General features: G+C 43.9%; 1 protein-coding gene across 4 annotated transcripts in view; it reads right to left on the minus strand.

The window, feature by feature from the left end:
* Positions 1–7,156, minus strand: part of srpk2 (SRSF protein kinase 2) — a 64,609-nt gene that overhangs the window by 36,187 nt on the left and 21,266 nt on the right. The window lies entirely within an intron of this gene.

Here is a 7,156-nt window from a genome sequence, read left to right on the forward strand (position 1 = left end):
GATCTATCTTCTCCCTCTATCTCCCCTCTCTTTCCCTCCTCTCCTTCTCCTTTTATCTCAGTCTATCTATGGCTGCCCGTCTCCTTCGGCTGTCTCCTGAGATTTCTGTCGTTCTTTCCTATTTTTTACTCTCTCTCTCTCTCTCTATGTCTCTCGCTATCTTGGTCTTTGGTCTCTCTATCTCTCTCTCTCTCTCTCCATGACTCCACCCTTCTGTCTATCTCTGTCTCTTTCTCCCTGTCTTTCTTACTGTCTCTTTCTCGATTCCTCTGTGGGATCATCTCTCTCCCAGGGCTATCGTTGTACCACATTCCTCAGCTCCTTTCCTCCAAAAATCTCCATTATTTCCTCCCTCTCTCTCTGCCCTCTTCTCTCGCTCTCCCTCCATTTCCCTGTCACTGCTGAGTGTATCTGACATAGTGTCGTAGTAGAAAAGTCGACTCCAGAAAGACTAATGCTCATACACTGATAGCAGATACATGTTAAATGATATGGTGCAAGATTGCTCTTAAAAATGTAAAGGGATACCATGATATTGTGAATTTTAAGCTGTTATCACATTGTAGGAATACAGTTTCACATACCCAAAAAACAGCTTGTTAGCATTGTTAGCATTCCTGATTACCACCAATGTGTACTCCTAGCTGCGTGCTAACTAGCTACATTGCAGCTAACGTTAACTATTGATTTCGGTGACTAAGGCCAGAGATGGTTTATTTTCAGGCTGAAAAATAAATAAGAACTTTTTTTCCCTTAAAATATGAAAAGTAAAGACATCAAGCTATCACTCTAAATTGAAATGATATGATGTTTAGCTACAACAGTAGCTAATGGTACCAATTATGTCAATGAGGAATGCTAACAATGCTAACATGCCACTTTTAGGGCATAAGGAAGACAAATGTCAAAACTATTTTCCCAAATATGAAATGTGTCTGGCAAAGAAAAATGGAATAGAGTTCAAAATATCAATTTATCATTTTAAACTGGATTACAATAAATTTCTAATCAGCATCCTTCACCTTGTTAGTTTCAAATGGTGCATGTAGTGGACATGGATTGATTCTTTTCTGCACTTGAGAAAATATTTGAGCCTAAATTAGTTACACTTAACTAGCTAGACAACAATGAACCTTACCACTAATACCACTAGTTACAAGACAGTGATGGACACTGCGGGAGATTCGGTTCCAGCAGAGAAACTAAAAACCGGCTAACTGGAACCGAACACCAGATAACAGAGAGAGATAGGGAGAGGTGAAAAGAGGGACAGATAGAAAGAGAGAATATGGAAAGAGAGAGAGCAAGAGCATGAGAGAAAAAGAGAGAGAGAGAGAGAGAGAGAGAGAGAGAGAGAGAGAGAGAGACAGAGAGAGAGAGAGACAGAGACAGAGACAGAGAGAGATGTGAAGTGACCAGTGCACCACAGGAAATACCGGAATGCAGTATATGTAAACATACAACAGAATCAACAGGGACTGGGAGTGCTGGACACACACACACACACACACACACACACACACACATACACACACACACACACACACACACACACACGCACACACACATGCACAGTCAAGAGCACTAGGAACCCAAACCCATTAAAATGATAAGCATTCTTGCTCAGCCTTATTTGAATCCAATCCCTATCCCATATCCCAAAATTCCTATCTTTTCATTCAAAACAAGATAATTTTGATTGGCAATTTGCTCAAAGCTTTGGCCAAAACCATTCCAATATTTTCAGAGTGGAAAGTGCTCACTGAGACTGGGAGAATATACTGAAGATAGTCATTTAAATTTCATCCCACCACATTAATACTTGGCTATCAGTGCAACCAGTCAGTATATGGATTTTTCATTCATTAACATCTACTGATACCCCAGTGTGACCTTTGACCCCAGACTCTGATACCTAACCCTGCTGAGTCACCCTCAGCAGATCAGGTGACTGGGACCGGATCACATGACCACTCCTTGGGGTATCGCCATGGCGATCGCCTCAACACACTATCGCACTTTAGAGGTGTCTTGTTCATGCTGGATGTTTGACTCAGTGATTCCTTTTACTGATTAGCCACATAGGATTTGGTTAAGCAGAATGGAAATTCCCAGTCCTATTGTATGGTGACACAGTGAGAGGGATGTGCTGAGCATTGTAGTTTGTTTGCAGTCACGAAATGTTAAGCCAGTTTCGCCCGCACACACACACACACACACACACACACACACACAGCTGCCACAGACACTAATAAACAGACAAGGATGTGGTGGGTGGGGTAAACGCAACTAAAATCAGTTAACCCACATTTTAATTTGCAGAGTAGAGTTTACCCACCTTTTTTAGGCTGACACAAATGTTTATGATGTGAAATTCAAAGCAGGCCTACATATCATAGAAAGCGATGTAATTCAAACTGATGTTATGTGAGGGCAGAACCTTTAAAAAAGCACAAATCAATGCTTTTCTGAAAATATAACAGATCTTTGTTTTATTTTTGTATCCTGATCATCGACTGGAGGTTATAGTTTACCCACTGTTTACATCACTGATAGGACTGAATGAGACAGGAATGGGACACATGCATGGATGGTTGGATGGAAGGATAGATGATGAGGGAGGCAGCAAGTGGAGAGATGGAGAGATTGTAGGAGGCCAAATAAAAGAAAAAAGGAGGTGGCAGGAGAGAAAAGAGAGGCCATCATCTGTTTCTTTCCAGACAAGAGAAGGGGGTTGGGGGAGTAATGGAGGCCAGGCAGCCAGACAGGCAGGGCAGGCCGGCTAGTTTACTAGCTAGCTCCTTGCCACGCTTCATTAGCTATTGTCATGTCGTGGCATGGCTGGGGCTGCCTGTGTGTGTGTATGTGTGTGTGTGTGTGTGTGTGTGTGTGTGTGTCTGTGGCAATGTGGGTCAGGCCAGAGAAGATGGTGGAGGCCATAGGCTAGTCTAGGCTATACTGTGTGAATGTGATGGCTGCCACCCATCCTTTCACTGCTTCATAGCTAGATATGACGGCTTCTGCCTCGCTTCCTGACTGGCTGTCTCGCTGGACACATTCCAATACTTACACGGCATCCCCCACTGTTCTTTTTGCCCTAGCCTTTCTCCTCGCTTTTATCTTTTTCCTCCTTTTATCCCTTTTCATCTTTGCTGTGACGTTTCTTCTAACGTGCGGCTTTTGTTTGGAGAAGGAAGCTCTAGATATTGTGCAGAGGAGTTGGTCATAGGGAAGGAGACAAAAAGGGATACAGGAAGGAGGCTGTTTGGGACTATTGGGACGTATCCAGTAACCTGTGTTTCAACTAGTGTCAGGTAGATGAAAGGGGAGAGGGGATGAGGTGGACATTTTAGGATACTGTTGGGACATGGCTGGGGGGCCTTGGTGTGTGTGCGAGCGTGTGTGTGTGTGTGTGTGTGTGTGTGTGCCCCTCATTCTATCCTCCCCTGACTACGATCAGATCATGGGAGGCATTGACACTGTTACATCCATCAATCTGGTTCCTCTCTCTTCTCTCTCTCTCTCTCTCTCTCTCTCTCTCTCTCTCTCTCTCTCTCTCTCTCTCTCTTCCCAGATGAAAAAGTCCCTTTCTTCACATCGTCTACCCCCTCCTCTCTTTCACCTTTTCATTTTGATTTCCCTCTCTCAGAGGTCTGTCTCATCCCCCCCCCCCCTCCCCTTTCTGTCTTTCTCCCTCTCTTTGTGGCTCTTCTCTCTCTCCTCCCTTTCCTCGGCCCGTCAAGAGTGGCAGTTCCAGTAATCACAGTAAAAATAATGTGAGTCATTCAATCACACACACACACACACACACAAACACACTAACATAATCATGTAGAGGGATTACATGCTAATTTAAGATATTTAACCGACCTGTCCTTTCTTGCTGCAGATTACCATTTGTAATTCTTGATCATAGGTGATGATATATGCTCTGTTTATCTGTTAAATCTATTTATCTGCAGTTTAAAGTGGGTATAGCATGGTGAACTGTTCACCTAAGCCCTATACACACAAACACACACACACACACACACTGGACCCATTGCTTTACAGAATACCTCTAAACATGCTGCAGGTGTGACAAGCAGCATCAAAGATGACAAGGTTTACCCCCTGCCACTGATGACAGATAGCTTTTTCTCATGTTCTTTTACTTTCTCTCTCCCTCTATCTCTCTCTATACGTACATCCACCGATACTCCTGCCTCTCCCTACAAGAGCTATAAGCCAGCTTTCAACAAAGCCAGTAAACTTTTGACCCCAGGCTGTTTATTTACTCAACCTTTGTTTAATCCTTAAAGAAAGTCTCTTCAAACAACATAAGCCCTCCTTCCGACAGCATCGGTTCTGACCTAAAACGACATGCAGTCGCCCTGCAGAAAGAAGCTTTAAGCACCACACCACTCACACGCAATGGGGATGTCAAAACATTCACATATCGTGACACACACACACACACACACACACACACACACACACACGTTGTCCTCTATCCATCTCCGCCATGCCTCAAGTGCCAAGTTACACAACAGTGATCATCTTCCTAATGCAAGTGCTTCAAGAGAAATTTGTCACAGTGCCTCATTTTGCTCTCTTCCTGCCCAGCTTCCTCCATCCATCCATCCATCCATCCATCCATCCATCCATCCATCCATCCAGCCATCATCCATCTATCCATCCATCCATTCGGTTTAACACACTTGTGCTACTGTTGATGTTAGCCAATCCATTCTTCGTTGTTGACCAACATGCTTTTGCACAACCCAAATGAGCTGCTCCAGAACTGTTTGTGTGTGCGTGTGTGTGTGTGTGTGTGTGTGTGTGTGTGTGTGTGTGTGTGTGTGTGCGCGTGTGCATGTGCATGTGTGTGTGTGTGTGTGTATGGAGGCTGGGGCCCAGATGGTGTTATGGACAGGAATGCTGTGCTGATATATCCCAAAACACAGGCCCAATATAGACTTTGGCTCCAATACCCAAATACAAACCCCTAGAAATGGAAATAAAACAATTAGGCCAAATTGTGTGTTTTTTTCACTTGGAATAAACAACAGATTGACTATGAATGATTTTTTAGCATACTTAACATAATATACTAGGCATTAGCACTAATATAAGCTTATGGTAGAGGCAAACACAGCTGTACATGCATCTTGATAAGTCTGATCTTTGCTACATATCCTTTGCAGTATAAATCCCTTTTTATGGCTGCCACCTTATGCAGATGAATGAGCAAACATCACACACTCCCTTTTATATAAGCATGAATCCCTGTGTTTGGTAGCTGCACTCAGTTCAAAAGCAATGCGTTTCAAAACCCAGCTGTCCATGTAGCGTTCACAAAGCTGCAGACTCCCAGCTGGTCCTTGGCGCACTGCTGTTCTGCTTGTGGTATTCAAATACAGCCTTGACCACATGGGTATTAGCAGCTAGTGTATTCATGGCATTCATGGTACTCATGGCTGATGGAGTTATTAGACATTCATGCATTAATTCTGAGAGACACATAGATAAATCCTCCCAACTAGCTATAATAATGTATTCATGAAGCAGCGCTATCTACTCTCAGCACGGCCAACCTGAGACGAGAGGGATAACAGGCATGTGTGTGTATGTGTTGCTGTTGTTGTCCTATGAGATATTGCAGCCTTAAAAGACAGCAGCAGTGTGTGTGTGTGTTTGTGTGTAGCTGTTCGTTTTCAGCGGCCATCTGAAACGTTACGGCACCATGCAACAATGGACCGCTGCGTTTTTTCCTCGCTACAGTCAGATCGCCGTGACCCAGACAATAGAGGAAGGGAAACACCAGCTGATGAAAGCGATGAAACCCACAAACCTCACCACACCACGGCTGTGAGACGATACTCTATGTTTATGTTTATGTGAGTGTGATCAGGAATCCTATCTATCTAGACGCCGCCCGCCTATAAACACCAACGAGTGCGACAGTTTCCATCTATGCATTCTTGCTTGCATGCCACTGTCTGCTCCTCCGAATCTAACCTCGTTCTATGTCCATTCACAACTGCCAATACAACGCCACTCTCCTCTGTGCCCAACTGCCCATGTAATGCCCTGTATTGTTAGTACCCATTTACTTATGCCTATGTGTGTGCCCACTCCGCTGTGTTTGAGTGTGCCAGTCTGAGGCCCGGCGCTGGGCTGGGCGGATGGCAGCGGACTCTGCCTGTTCGCACTTGGCACAGCATCACTGGCTACCTGAGTCATCCAGTCTGCCCGCTCCTCACCTTCCGGCACCCGTCACAATGAGCTCTTTCTATATTTACACAGCCGAGAGGAATGTGGGCTTGGTCCGGTTGGATTTGAATGGGTGCGGGATTCCGTACGCACGCTGCACGAGGTTGGACACACACCGTGGTTGGGACCAATTCACTTTTAAATTCACTACTCAAAATGGAAAATGAAACTGCCATTCACGTGGTATCAATAGAGCCTTTGTTCTCATACGTTTCTTCCTTCCTCTCTTCCTTTTTCCAGTTTTTCAATTTCAAAGAAAATCCACTTCCTAAATTGATTGAATTGAAAGTGAAGTGACTCCCTATCCTGTCACACACTACACGACAACACTTTGCGAACCCGCTAGCAAGGCACCAAACTGCTTCCCCAGACAGATTTTCGAAATCAGAATCCTCTAAGAAAGCCATCAAGAAATAACTACAAAGTGTTATGCCCACTTTGATCTCATAAATCTGCATGGGAGGGTCTAATTAGGCGTAAATATGGCCAAATTATTAAGGAATGCATTAACCTTTATAGAATAGAATGGGTAAGATTAGTCTGGAATGGATTCTGCACACATGCCTAGTCTAGATACACGTGCTCATGATGTATTGTGAAATATTCTGTCATGACAATTTGAAATGGTGCTGATGGTAATGTGTCTGCGTGTGTTTGTGTGCTTGTGTGTGTGTGTGTGTGTGTGTGTGTGGCATGATGAGGAACACTGAGTTATGTGACTGTGGCCACGCGCATTTTCAAATTAGCCATGGTTGTTTCATGTGAGTTTGTTAATGCGTTGTGACTGTACTGTTCATGTGTTTTTGTATTTTATATGATTGCCATTTCACAAAATGACTCTACAATGTTATACAGCTGTTATTACTCAGTTGACACAAAATTGAACAAAGTGCCTATATGC

The sequence above is a fragment of the Centroberyx gerrardi genome, chromosome 4, assembly GCF_048128805.1.
Source record: "Centroberyx gerrardi isolate f3 chromosome 4, fCenGer3.hap1.cur.20231027, whole genome shotgun sequence".
NCBI classification, from domain to species: domain Eukaryota; kingdom Metazoa; phylum Chordata; class Actinopteri; order Beryciformes; family Berycidae; genus Centroberyx; species Centroberyx gerrardi.